The sequence below is a fragment of the Rhipicephalus microplus genome, chromosome 8 (genome assembly GCF_043290135.1).
Source record: "Rhipicephalus microplus isolate Deutch F79 chromosome 8, USDA_Rmic, whole genome shotgun sequence".
Taxonomy (NCBI): domain Eukaryota; kingdom Metazoa; phylum Arthropoda; class Arachnida; order Ixodida; family Ixodidae; genus Rhipicephalus; species Rhipicephalus microplus.
In genome coordinates this window covers 134,127,360-134,143,061 of record NC_134707.1, presented here as the reverse complement: position 1 = coordinate 134,143,061, position 15,702 = coordinate 134,127,360, and positions in this window count along the sequence as shown.

Sequence of the window (15,702 nt, the reverse complement as noted above, 5' to 3'; positions counted from 1 at the left end):
AGTGAGCGTTGTAGTGTAAAGGGATTTGCTAGAGTAAAAATATGCGAAGATTATGGTTACACTATACTAAATGAAGGTTCTCTGACGTTTCTACGGGAGCATAACTACTGCAGCGTACTAGACATTACTGTGTGCGCCTCTGAATTAGCGGCTGGAGCAGACTGGACTGCAGACGCTGACACAAGAGGAAGTGACCACTTGCCAGTATTCATATATCACCCAAAGTTGAAGAAAACGAGGAATAACCGCACAACAAGAATTACAAATTGGGCAATCTTTCGAGAACTACAGAGACAAAATCTTGAACCCTGTTCTGACGCAAAAACGTATGCATCGAAGAAAAATAAAATTTCTAACAAAAGCAACTCGTGCAGTACCCATTCCAGATGGGTATTCGGGTGTTGACGCTGAGTATGAGAGGCTTCGGGCAATACGACGCCGATCTGAAAGAAGATATCGCAGGTCGGGTAATTTAGAAGATTTCAATGTGGCACAGAAAGTACATTCTGCAATGCGTAACCAACTGCAGAAGCTTTCAACCAAAAGGTGGCAAGATTTATGTGCCTCACTTTATCCATTTACCTCGGCGCCTCAACTGTGGAACATGGTACGCGCCCTCCGACAGCCAGTAGTCCACTCGAGACCACTACAGGCTCTAGCGCTGTCTCGAGGAGTTAGCGAACGTGTGATTGCCGAAGAATTCTGCGATCTTATACTGAGAAATGGAGAGACCACCCAAACTAGCGAATACAAATCCTCAGCAGAATCAGCTTTGGCGGTTGTAACAAAGTTCTCTGCGATCAGTTCATCAGATCTGGATGACAGCTTCACACCAGAGGAGCTCCAATATGCGCTGTCTTCAGTAAAACGAACATGTTCACCAGGAACAGATAGAGTTACATACGCTGCTCTTGCTAACTTGTGCAAAAAAAGAAAATTACACCTGTTGGACATCTATATTAAAAGTTGGCAAGAAGAAAAAGTTCCGGAAAGTTGGAAGATATCAAAAGTAGTACCGTTGCTAAAGCCAGGGAAGAGCCCTATGCAGTTGGTCTCGCTTAGGCCGGTTAGTTTTACAAGTTGTTTTTCAAAAGTGATGGAAAAAAATGATCAATGAACGAATTTTATGGTGGCAAGACATAAAAAACTACTACCAGAAAGCAAAGCCGGCTTCACAAGAAGTAGATGCACAATGGACTGCATTCTGGATTAGCTCACAGATGTGGAAAACCAACGAACGCAAGGAAACATCGCTGTCGCTGTATTCCTTGATGTCCACCGGGCATACGACACAGTGAGTCACATTCACGTTCTGGAAGGCCTGGCGTTACAGGTATTCAAGGGCAAGATACTGCGTTGGATCGCTGACTTCCTGAAGCACCGGAAAATTGTTGTAGTTACGCATGAGGGTCCAACGTCAGAACATGTCGTCAACCAAGGAGTGCCACAGGGCAGCGTACTAAGCCCTACTCTCTTTAATGCAGTCATGGCGCAGCTCCCGTATAATCTTCCACCTAACATCATATGTTCAGTATATGCTGATGATATAAGTATATGGACGTCTGGTCCATTGTTTTTTGGATGTACAACAAACTCTACAAGAAGGATTGGATTATGTAGAACATTTTCTAAAAAAAGAGGTATGGCACTGAGTCTGGCTAAAACAGCCATACTTCCGTTTACATTAAAAAGACCTGGAAATTTCCAGACTATTCTGCAAAATCAGCCTATTCAAATAGTTAAAACTCATAAATTCTTAGGAGTAATTTTAGACCGGAGACAAACATGGTCGCGTCATGTGCAGTCTTTGGAACAAAATGTCAATCAGGCCATTCGAATCCTCCGGCATCTCTGCGGGGCCAAATGGGGTGGTACTACAGAGTAGTTATTAGCCCTACATGTTGCCTGGATACGCTCCATTGTAACTCACTCACTGCCTCTGCTGCATCGACTCCCAGCCTACACCGAAAGGAGACTTCACTTGTTATTGGCAAGAAGCTTGAGGGTATGTTTGGGTTTACCATGGTCAACTTCCAGTGCTTTAGTGTACGCGGAGGCTCGAGAGCCACCTTTGGCAGTACTCCGAATTAAAGAAACATCTCGAAATTTATTTAGAATTTTCAAACAACATGAAAGTCATTTTTTATCTGGTGCACTAACACAAAGGACGGCAACGAGACTACAGGATACTATATTGTCCGTACCTTCAAGCAGGTGCGACAGATGCTTGAAGACGACGTTATTCAGCCGTCGAAAAGCCCTTGGGCTTCGCCGGTTGTATTAGTGAAGAAAAAAGACGGCACCTTACGTTGTTTCTGCATGGATTACCGCAAGCTGAATCAGGTGACAAAAAAAAATTGCCCGCAGCTTCCCTCGGGGGAACACTGAGGAGGATGCGGAGCATATAATTGGTTAACGGGGTGTTAAAGTGCAACATACTTGGGTCGATGGCTAAATTGGTTAACGTGGTTGTGAAATGGGGTGTTAAATTGCGACTTACTTGGGTCGATGGCTAAATTGGTTAATGTGGTTGTAGGAGGGGGTGTTAAATGAGTGAACACGTACACACGTATGCGAAAGGGCGGCGCTGGTCGAAGGGACATCGATCATTGTGTTTGTGGATTCGTTGGCATTCATTTCACCGTGACCTTGGACGTCGACGCGCCGTACAAACCAACCGACGAGCGGCAACTGAGCGAGCGAGCGAGCGCCGACCTTGAGTATATATACAGCGCGACGGCGCATGCACTGTCAGCTGTTGAATGTTTGAAGTTTGAAGTTTGAAGTTTGAAGTTTATTTGCTTCCATTACAGAAACAAGGAGCAGGAGCAAAAGGCTACAAAGGCCTGACAAAGGGCTCCCACTCCTGTTGGCACTCAGCATCAGCGGTACATATGGCAATACAAAATTCATCACAGAAATTCATATCAAATTAAAGATCATATAAGCAGTATACAGACCATCTGATGAATAATACATGATAAAAAGATAACATGTAGGTTAAATCAAATCAATCCGGATAAGCAGCCCGGAATACCAAAGAAATATGCACAATAAACAGTCGCAAAATACAGAATAAAATATACTGACTTCAGTAAAATATAACAGTAAATATAACATAACAGTATGACACGAAAAAGATACGCATCATACATATTCCAATTGATGATTTATAATATACAGTTTCATAGATTTTTTCGACATAGTATTAAAATCAAGGGGGCTTAGGTGATTTATTAAATGCGGAACCTGGTAGCCTATATGCTGCCGGCCATAAGCTGTTCGGAACTTCGGTATTACCCTAGTTTCATTGCGTAGAGAATAACGACATTTTGATTGGGGTGATTTAGCTGTGTAGAGCTTGTTCTTTTTTATATGCTGAAATATTCTATAATAGTACATTTGGTTAGCTTTTAGCAAATTGTGTTTAATAAACAAATCATGCGTTCGCAAATCTCGAAGCCTACCTGTGTAGTTTTCAAAGCATCTAAGGACTCTCTTTTGCAATATTATCAATTTCTGATAATTTTTTGAGTATGTTGTACCCCAGACTAGCATGCAATATGTAAGGCGAGAATAGAACATGGAGTAATATAATACTTTTTTAAGCCAAAGCGGTATCAGATCCCGGATTTTATTAAAGCATCCCGTGATTTTACTCAGTTCAGCGGACAATTTTTCCACATGTGTCGTCCAGGACATATCGCCTCTAAACCATATGCCCAGGAATTTATGAGCCTCTACTTGTTCTATTTGCACATTTTGAAACAGTATTGCTAGCTTAAAATTGATCGGCTTGTTAATAGGGGCAAAAATAATGTATTTTGTTTTATTGACATTGAGTTGCAATTGGTTGCTGTGCAACCACGACATAAGTAGTTTTAAGTAATTATTTATTGAAATTTGTAGCATTTGCAGCGACTTTCCAGCAAAAAATACATTTGTGTCATCAGCATACATAATTACACTTTGGGAATATGGTATATAAGCAAGATCGTTTATGTACAAGTTAAACAACAAGGGTCCAAGTATAGATCCCTGCGGGACGCCTTGTAGTATCTTTAATTTCGTAGATTTGGAATTGTTAATAGATACATACTGATACCTGTTTTGTAGATAACTTCGAATCAAGTCATGTGCTATCCCTCTTATCCCACAATCATATATCTTAGTCAACAAAATGGCGTGGCTCACAGAATCAAAAGCTTTTCTTAAATCTAGAAAAAGACCAATGGTGTATAATCTTTGTTCAATGTTATTTATTATTTCATGTTTTATAGAAAGTAATGCTTCTTCACAGGATCTTTTTTTTCGAAACCCATATTGCACGTCAGACATAATAGAGTACTTTTGAACAAAACCATCAACGCGAACGTTTATGACTGTCTCAAAAATCTTTGACATGACTGGTAATACCGATATAGGGCGGTAATTATTAAAAGTGTAGTCTGTGCCACCTTTGTGCACCGGGCACACTCTAGCCAGCTTGAGTGCTTCTGGGAACACACCCTGTTCGAGCATGCAGTTAATGACGTGGGTTAAAGGACTGCAAATTATATCCATTACATATTTCACGGCAGCTGGTTTGATATCGTCGTAGCCTGCAGCTGCATTGTTTTTTAGGTTACGCATGATGTTTGACAGTTCGTGCTCCGTAGCTGGTGCCAGTACAATAGAATTACTTGAACTGGTTTTTTTTTTATACGCATCTACACTTGGATGTTCATAGCGCACAGTCGAACTGTACTCTCCACTACGAATGAATTGGTGGTTTAACATATTAGCGGCTTCGTCATCATTTAGGATGCCTTGATTTGTAGTTACAACTATTGGCGCTGCGTCATTCTTTCTTTGAGCAAGATTGTTAACCGCCTGCCAGAACTTCTTTTTGTCATTTGCTACTTGGGAGAACAAATTCTCATAATAACAGATTTTAGCATATCTAAGTTCTGCATTGAGCTTATTTCGATATTTTTTGAACTCAGCAAACTTTTGTGGGTCACGCGTCTTAACGAAAGAATGATACATGTTATTTTTAGCGGCAATCTTATTTAAAAGTGCCCGCGTAATCCATGGCTTTCTAATCTTTTTCTTCCGGGTACGCTTAGTTGTCTTAATAGGAAAGGCTAGCTCGTAGCATGACATGAAACTGGCATAGAAATTGTTATATGCTTTATTTACATCACTTTGCTGGAAAATCGGTTCCCAGTTTGTCTTTTGGATCAGAGAGCGGAAATGAGCTAAAGAATTCGGGTTTATATTCCGATATGTGCACACGCCCATTTTTATGCTTTTATCATTTGTCTTTGGCAAGAAACAAAATATCGGCAAATGATCACTTATGTCCACTGATAAGAGGCCAGCATAGCTACTTGTGCCAGGTGCATTTGTAATGGCGACATCTAGCAACGTCGCGCTATCCGCTGTAATACGAGTGGCTAGATTGATAAAATTTTCACAGCCATAAGCATATAGAGTTCGCTTAAGTTCACGCGCATTAGTGTCATTTCCCAGCATGTTGATATTCAAGTCACCCATTATCAGAAACTTTGAACCAGTGTTAGTTAGATAGTTTAATAGTTCATCAGTGAATTCAAAGAATGGCGTCTTATTTCCGTTTGGGGGCCGATATATGACACATACATAAAAAGATTTCAAACATACCGTAAGACATTCTATATGTTCGTTAGTAGTGGTGAAACTTGAAATCACTTCGTATTGCAGATGTTCTCTAAGATACATAGCCACGCCGCCACCACGCCCATTAGTACGTGTGATGCCTTGATGTTCTCGAAGCGCGACGGCGCATGCGCGTCCACTGGAGAATCAGGAGAATTGTAGAATGTTCTCGAAGGGGAGAAGCGCGCGCGGCACAGATGGTGGGTGACGGTGCATGCGCGCGTCAGCTGTCGAATGTTCGAGAAGGGGGAGAAGCGCAACGGCGCATGCGCGCGCGTCAGCTGCCGATGTTCTCGAAGCGCGATGGCGCATGCGCGCGCGTCAGCTGCCGATGTTCTCGAAGCGTGACGGCGCATGCGCGCTACATTATACACCTAGCGAATGTTCGTGAAGAGGAGAAGCGCACGCGGTGTGTAGAGGAGGAAGGGTGCACACATGGTGGAGGAGTGAAGCGCGCGCGGTGTGTAGAGGAGGAGGGGATGCACAGATGGTGGAAGGAGGAGGAGGAAGCTTGCGGACGGCACCGCACTACAAGCCTCGAGTATTAGATGCTCCGCATCTAAAAAAGACGTCTACCCACTTCCACGTATCGACGATTCACTCGATCGACTACGGCACGCGCGTTATTTCTCGTCGATGGATCTAAGGAGTGGGTATCGGCAGATAGAAGTCGATGAAAGAGACCGGGAGAAAACAGCTTTCGTGACACATGATGGCCTTTTTGAATTTAAGGTACTTCCATTTGGCTTGTGCTCAGCACCGGCAACGTTTCAGCGGCTAATGAACACCGTACTATCAGGCCTCAAGTGGCAGACGTGCTTAGTGTATTTAGATGACGTCATCGTATTTTCTGCCACATTTGACGAACACGTCAGGCGACTGCACTCAGTATTTCAAGCTATCCGTTCCGCCGGACTAACACTTAAGCCGCAAAAATGCCATTTCGGCTTCGAAGAGCTTCTGTTCCTGGGGCATCTTGTCAGCAGTGAAGGTGTGCGGCCTGACCCTGAAAAAATAGCTGCCGTTACAAATTTTCCAGCGCCAACTGACAAAAAGGTCGTCAGACGGTTTTTAGGACTGCGTGTTTACTACCGACGCTTCATTGAGAACTTCTCGCGCATTGCCTCGCCGTTGACTCGCCTTACCCGAGAAGACGTCGCATTCGTATGGAATGAAGAGCAGCAAAATCATTCGACGAGCTGCGGCAACGCCTTCAGAAGCCACCAGTCTTCGCACACTTTGATGATGACGCACCGACAACAGTGCACACCGACGCTAGCAATGTCGGCTTAGGAGCAGTACTCGTGCAGTGGCAGGATGGCGCCGAACGAGTAATTGCTTACGCGAGCAGAACTCTTTCACGTGCGGAAGAAAATTATTCCACTACGGAAAAAGAGTGCCTTGCGGTGGTGTGGGCGGTTATAAAATTCCGCTCATACCTGTATGGTCGTCCTTTTAATGTTGTCAGCGACCATCACTCCCTCTGCTGGCTGACGAATTTAAGAGACCCTTTAGTATGGTTGGCGCGCTGGAGCCTGAAGCTTCAAGAATTTGACATGACGGTGGTCTACAGATCGGGGAAGCGACATTCAGACGCTGATTGCCTTTCTCGTGCGCCATACGAACCTGCGACGGCAGAAGATGACGATACAGCCTTTGTCGGAGTTGTAAACACGGCAACTGTCGCACAGCTGCAACGAGACGACCCCGAACTAGAACCCATAATACGTTTTTTAGAGGGTCGCACTTCAGCTGTACCTAGACTGTTTGCGAGAGGGCTTTCGTTATTTTGCTTGCGCAATGACGTCCTCTACAAGATGAACTTCACGCCACACGGAAACGACTACTTACTCGTCGTCCCAACATCTCTAAGGAGCGAAGTATTACAGGCATGCCACGATGAACCAGCATCCGGCCACCTGGGTTACACGCGTACGTTGTGCAGAGTGAGGCAGAAATACTACTGGCCACGACTGACGGCAACCGTTCAACACTATGTTCGGACGTGCCTTGATTGCCAGCGCAGAAAAGTTCCACCCGTCAAACCAGCAGGCCTCCTCCATCCTATTGACGTGCCTGTTACTCCATTCGCTCAAGTCGGAATGGATCTTTTGGGCCCATTTCCAACCTCATCAGCAGGTCGCAGATGGGTTATAGTAGCCACCGACTACCTCACTCGTTACGCCGAAACCAAGGCTTTGGAGAGGGACACGGCAAGTGAAGCAGGCCGATTTTTCGTAGAGAATGTGGTGCTGAGGCATGGTGCTCCATCAGTGGTAATAACTGACAGGGGAACTGCATTCGCAGCCGAACTATTACAGACAGTTTTAAGACTTAGTGGCACATCCCACCGGCGAACAACGGCGTATCATCTGCAAGCGAATGGTCTTACGGAACGTCTCAACAAGACACTAGCTGATATGCTCTGCATGTACGTCGATGTGGAGCATAAAAACTGGGATGAGATCTTGCCGTATGTCACGTTCGCCTATAACACGGGACTCATCAAGAAACAACAAGAACAACGCCATTCCGCCTTCTTCATGGTCGTGAAGTCACCACTATGCTGAATGCTATGCTGCCGCACCAGTGCGAAGACGCTGAAACGGATGCTGATTATATCACTCAGCTGGCCGAAGAAGCCCGACAACTTGCACGCCTACGTATTAGTCGCCAGCAGGACTACGATTCAAACGGTACAACCTTCGTCACCGACCAGTCTCCTACGAGCCAGGAGAGAAAGTTTGAATATGGACACCTATTCGGCGCCGTGGCCTCTCAGAAAAACTGTTAAGATGGTACTTCGGTCCCTATAAAGTTCTGCGACGTCTCAGTGACATTAATTATGAGGTTGTTCCTGATACTGCGCACTCTTCAAGGCGTCGAAGGTATGCTCCAGAGGTTGTGCCCGTGGTACGAATGAAGCCTTATTTCGCCGAATAAACTCATGCGTTTCCAACGAGTACAAACCGCTTTGACTATAAAGCATCGGGACGATGCTTTCTTGAATGGGAGGCTAATGTCACGGCTAAAGGCCGGGCAAGAAGACAAAGGACGACGAAGTGATGAGCGTGGACAGCACCCACGATTCCTCTGAGAAAGAAGAAGTCGAAGTGGCTGCTCTTTTGTTCTGTTAATACAGACCTCGTTTTTCTGGTCGCACCGTCATCCTGTGCTCTGTTATTTTCACCAAGCGACAATATCTTGATTTCAAGCAGTAGTACCAGAATTTAAACAATGGAAACCTTCAAAACCATCTTGAACGCTGCCACTTCTCAACGTTATTCGTGAAATAGACGGCATGGAGAAGAAAGCAGACATGGCACCTCTAGTAGCTGCACAGTTGGTACTTCATCAGCTTCATGTAATGCATAATGAAAAAACGAAGATATAAACAGACGGATCATGCACACAAGAAGCGTCAGCCTGTGCGGTGTTAATACCCGAAATTCAGAAAAGGAAGATGTACAAATTATCGCACAAATCTTCATCGACGACAGCAGAATTGGTGGCTATCTTTGAAGCAGTTAAGCTTATCTGCGAGAATCCCGAGTCACAAAAATGGGTGATATGCACTGATAGAAAACCTGCTCTTCAGCTAATCAGAAATTTGAGATCACTTTACAAAAATGGTGAAATAGCAAAATGTATCGCAGAAACTGTGGAATATGCCTCATTGCAGGGTCACAACATCGTTTTCCAATGGATACCCAGCCACATTGGAATAAAGGGAAATGAAGATGCTGATAGTCTCGCGAAGAAAGCATTGAAGGAAGGACGGGATTGCACAATTCCTATGTCTGGGGCGGATATTCGACATTTTATATCGCAAGGAGCTAACCATTGTTCGATGGAGAAGTGGTTTGAGAGCCCTAAATCAAAAGAAACGGTACTTCATGAAGTTGATCCACACAGAAAGTTTTCCATAGCGACAGACCTCCCACGACACCTAGAGATATTGATCCACCGACTTAGATTGGAAGTAGCATACACAAACAGCTTCCTGCACAAGATACATCGATCCAACTCACCGGAATGCCATTGTGGTCATGCAGAAGAAAATTTTAGCCATATTCTTTTGGAGTACGTTAAATACGCGAATGAAAGAGAAAAATTAAAGAACAAATTAGCAAGTTTGGACAGACGGCCCCTCACAATAAAGAAACTACTTGGACCTTGGCCTGAGATGCATCTCCAGAAAAAAGCAATAATCTTCCTGACGGACTTTTTAGGGGAGACTGGACTGGACAAGCGCCTATGACTGACAGCCAGAGATGGGTATTATGTAAAATGTGGTCATGTATATACTGACATTAGATTAGTAAGGTGTGCGTGTAAGTAGTTTATGACTGTGTGAACTGCGTGAAGAAAACTGTGTATTGGCATGTTATTTGAACTGGTTTCAGTGTCCTATTATGTATGTTTTTCTTTTCCGTATTGTTAATTTTTGGCTAGCGTTCTGTATTATTATTTTATTTTTCGCTGCAGAACTTTGGGATATGGAGTAGCCGAGGCAATAGGCACCTCAACCTCTTCACAGCAAAACAGTTAAAACAGAACAGAACAGAACAGAAGTGAGATTTTTTCATACTGAATATATACCCCCCCCCCCCTCTAAAGAGAAAAATAAACCCTAGGTAGGATGAAAGCAGTGCAATAATTGTTTGTCTCTCGTTCAGATCGGACAATACATTCAATATAATAGATAGATTTAGTGTGATTTTATGATAGTTAGAAATTAGTGTGTTAAATCATTTTTTCAGGAATAATGCTCACTAAAATAAAAGATTAATATCTTTCGTTTCAATAAGGTAATTGCATTCTGCACCAAAAACTTTGTCGTGACTGAAGCCCAGATCCAAAGCACCGAAGGAAAGTATATTCTTTACTGTTAAGTTCAGCCCCGGGCTAGCGAATGAGATGGCTAAAAGTATTTTTCTTAGCAATCTGTGTCGGCGACATAATAAAAAGTTAAGCTCTATTGTTTTTAATTCTGAACAAAAATTTAACAGTGGTGATATCGCCAGACCAGCCCTATGTTAATAGAAATTTAACGGAGGGAAACAACAACTGAATCTGGTTATTATGACTTTCAACTGTCTAGTTGGACACCAATAAATTTTCAACAAAAGTCTTAAGTGATCAAATTCTGCCGATGACATTATTGCGTCCATAGCATCTGCACGAAGCGAAATTTTCTTTTATGTTGTCGCAGTTATAGTGGACCCTTCAAGAATGACCCAATAGTACTGGACTATCCAATGCAGCTCGTGCTAGAGAGTTTGCGATTTCATTTACTTCAAATCCGCAATGGCCAGATACTCATACTAATTTCAGTAGCTGCAGCTGAGGAGGAAGTAGCATAAGGAGCGTCCTTGAGGCCATAGATTTTCTTGACACCGTTATCGACGTATATACTGACAGGGATTCTGTGATTATGATCACGTTGTGGGCATTCAATGGTAGCTTTCGCAGTGCTAGAACTATTTACAACAGCTCCGCTTCAAAAACGGGGGTAAAATTGGGTAGTCTTAATAAAACATACCAGTCAAACGAATGGTAGTTTATGCCTACACCTGTCTTTTCATCCATTACTGAAGCATCTGTGGCTATAATGTTATTCGTTTCTGAGTGTGCTGGGTCGCCCAGGTTCTGTCGTCCCCTCATGGGAGGCTTAGGCCCGGCCATCTAAACCTGCTGGTTTCTTATATTAAAGTTTATTCCTCCACCTCCTGTGAGTGTGCACTACACGCAGAAACTAAACTACACCATCGTCTTCTTCTAGCTACACCACGCATCATTATTATATTTCATAAAACGAATTACAACTCATTACTTACTATCTCGCTATTAGACACACTTTAAACTTTGACTAAGTGGTGTGGGCATGTTCTTCGTCTAGAATAACAAGAAATCAGGAGCTTTTGCTAGAGCTACACTTCTGTATTAGCCTGAATGCTTTCAGAGGTCAAACAAACACTGACCCGTGGTGCCCTATGGTTTACATAAAGATTGTCCACTGCTGCGAGCGATACGTTAGCGTTCGGAAAGGCCCAATTTGTAAACAGCAAGTTAGACATCTTAGAAATAACGTTAAAAATACTATATATATCTACTGATATATTAGTTAACCAGTTAGGTTCCCTTCATTATTTGTTTGTGGCAATTGTCAACTTATTGCAATCGGCCATTTTGTTTTATATTTTGCAGAAGTTGTTATAGTGCTTTCATTGTGTGTTTCAATAAGTAACGTTATTAGGAGGCACAAATGAAGGTACAATACAGGCCTCCGTGCCTACATCTAGCCATAAAGTTCCACTTCTAATGGTAATATATCCGGACCCAGGCATTCTTAGCCCCTTTCGCTACGTCACAGATGGGATTACGCCGGGGTCACTTGTTTCGCAGATGCAGGGGACTCAGCACCGTGGTTTCATTGGTGCACCTATGTGGCAAATAGTTGTCAGACCTCCTCTGTTGAGGCCGTGCACTCAGTTGTGGTCACCGGCCTTAACCAAATATCCGACCTCTCTTATGCCATTCTAGCATGATGCTGATTTTTTTAATCCGGTGGGGAATTGCGTGACAAGAGGATTCGAAGCTTGGACCTCTATAACATGCAAGGCTGATGTTCCATCTTGACGCCATTGCTGCACCCCAGGAAGTAAGGTTTTACAACTAAACGCACGTTTCACTTTTATTCATATGTGTAATTGTTTACTATTATAAGATCGGTGAAATGCCGTGAGGGATCTTTTCTAACTCATTAAATTTCTGCCCGGGGCCGAAAGCCATGCCTTTCGCTCGAGAAGAAGCACTAATCTATTCCCGGCCTTGTGCACCTTACACTTGCAGCGTATGAGCGACGAGCTGCGTGTTTTTCCTCCTCCAATTTCGAGCCACAAATAGTTACTGAGTGATGACTTCACGGGTGATTCATCAAACGAGCACGGCGTTCTTCCTTGCATCGTTGCCATTGAGCGATCGTTGTTGTTTTTCCGTTCAGTCAGCGCACTGCTCACGTGCACCACAAGCTCCTGCGAGTGATTCCCGGCTCCTGCGTCGCACAACTGAACCAAGAGTCAAGATAAAGAACCTGGTTGATCCCTCTTTTTAGCGATCGGTATAACACGAAGCGGAAACGTGTCTTCGCACAGGCAGTTGAACATTCATTGTGCACTGTTTCGCCAGAAGAACAAATGAATGAATGCAGTAACAAATCGCAATGTCAAGTGAAGAGCCCCGCCGTGGTGGTCTAGTGGCTTAGGTACTCGGCTGCTGACCCGCAGGTGCGTGTTCGAATACCGGCTGCGGCGGCTGCATTTCCGATGGAGGCGGAAATGGTGTAGGCCCGTGTGCTCAGATTTGGGTGCACGTTAAAGAACCCCAGGTGGTCGAAATTTCTGGAGCCCTCCACTACGGCGTCTCTCACAATCATATGGTGGTTTTGGGACCTTAAACCCCACATATCAATCAATCAATCAATGTCAAGCGAAGAATGGTAAGCAGCTCGAAATTGCAGCACCCACCTCAAGCGGAAAGCGCACACAAGATAAGCTTCACAGGACAAGCGCGAACAAACAACTGTCACATCTCGATACCTAATGCACGCTGTTCAAACAGAAAGACGCATGGAATCAACGCACAGGTGTACACAGAACAAGTACGAACAACGTTCACAATTCCTAATTCTTCATGTGGGACCGGCGCGCTCCTTTCGTGAACGCGGCTATGGTAGCGAGAAAAGTGACGTTCGTGCTCTCTTTTGTTAACTGCATCATAACTTCAAAGGAAGATTAAGGTGGAAGCGCAAGCAGTACAAAGCAAACAAATCTCGCGATATGCATGTGCGCGAGTGAGTCAACACGCTAAAGAACATCTATACGCACTTTGACCACGCCATGTGGAGGCACGCGCGCAAGGCTATGCGTGAGATGGCGCGGCCCGACGACCTTGGCAGCGCGCCCACACTACTCGCGCTTCTCGTGTCATCTCGCTACTGATCGCGGATAGGCGATGCGGTTGCCAAGCTCTGAGGACCGCCAGCCGTAGCTGGTGTATATAAATGGCGCAACACTAACATCTCCGGAGAAGGGTCGCTCTGTGCCATACTGGTCAGCGTCGCGCGCTGAGGAGTGCGAGGTCGCTTGGTCGCACGATCGTGTAACTTTGACTTCTCGTGTTTAAATGTGAAGCCTTTGTTTGCGTACTGCAAGCACTTTTGACGTCTATTTACATATCTGTCTATTAATCTATCTATATACCTATATATCTAGGCGCCTCCGTCAGGGTGCTCTCAAGATCACCCCCTTAACTTGGGGTGCACCAAGATTAGTACGAGAAGGTAAGATGGTTTGACGAATACGATGCACTAGTCATAACATCAATGTCACAATGTCGTCGCGTATGCCGTCAAGCACTTTCCGAAATATAGTAGCAAATACCCGGGGGCGGGTATGTGCCACATGGGATAGATATTTCATATCTACCCAGGCAGGGTGAACGTAACATCGGTATTATCAAAGTTTGAGCATTCAGAAAAAGCTGACGTAGGCAGCGTTGACCAATCGAATGCAAAGAAACAATGTAACTGTTTTAGCAGGAGTTGAATCTAAGCATTCCGCATGGCAAAGGACTATTCTACCACAGAGCCACGCCAGACACGGAAATACTTTGCAAACATATTGTAATAGAAGTTGCAGCGCAAGCACGAAAGTGCTGAAAGAAAGGTCAACAGAAGGCGAGAAACGGAAGGCAAGGAGGACAACACGAGCGCTGAAATAGACCTCAACGTTTGTGACACATCAATTCTGGTAGTAGTACTTGCTATCCAATTTTATAAACATTAGATATGAACTCCAATCATACTGATCTCATGTCGGGCTAACGCCAATTGTAGTTGGACGACATCCTCTGAGGTTGATTTTTGTAGCAGTGTTGAAAGTGACCATGCTCTTGAGCCCCGGCGCTAACACCAGCGCTTCATATCAGCTTAGCACTTCAACTGTTGCTAATACCCATGTTTCACTAGGCCTCGTTACACGACTTCAAACAACTGCTTATATAAACATCTACGGCTCTTCAACGTATGTGGGGGCGTGGATTTAGTCATATAATGCGTGCCACCCCATTAGGATCCGCTTAATAAAAATTTTTGAACAAATTCATCTTGCATCCGTATACTTAGTATAACATCAGTTCCGAAAGTACGTGGGATCCGGTGAAATGTTTTTTCGTTATCTTTGAGTATTTTACAAAGTCATATCCATGATGAAGATACGTCATTGAGCCGGGGGGGGGGCCAAAATAAAATGCTTTCAAAATAAAAACAACTATTTTGAAGAAGCTTCTACGAATCTGTGGCCTTAAGATAGGGAGTAAGATGCTATCAGAAGGAGGGTACAGAATATCGCCACATGAAGTCAGATTCTCACTGTGTTCAATTGGAATGTGATAAAAAAAGTCACCAATCTTCCTATATAGGAATCGGTATAACACAAAGTGAAACGTATCTTTACAAAGGTACTTGAGAGTTTATTGTGCATTATTTTAGGACAAACAACAAATTGAAAAGTCACGTTAGGGACGGCAAACAGCTCGAAACTTGCCGTGCACAACTCAAGCAGAAAGCAGGCACAAAAAGAGAAGAAGGTGAAAAATTGGCAGATCCTATGTACAGTTTGAATCATTGATATGCGAAGCACGAGTTAGGAAGGTTCTTATGACACTTTAAGATAAGTACTACGTTACGAGGCGGACGTAAATTATGCCGTACATGACTTACTTGTCATAATTATCATGTTTGGGCATGTCATTTACCATAGTCGTCTCTTCAAGACAAGTGACACCAAATGTGGTATATGTGGAGCTCGCAAAACAGCCGCAAGCGCATCATCAGTATGGTTGTTGTCGTGTTATGACAAGACAAGTATCACATTATTATCTTGATGGCACCAGTAACATACCTTCATGATTCATTCACGCCCATTAATACCAAACTTGGTGTATGCGAAGCTAGCAAAA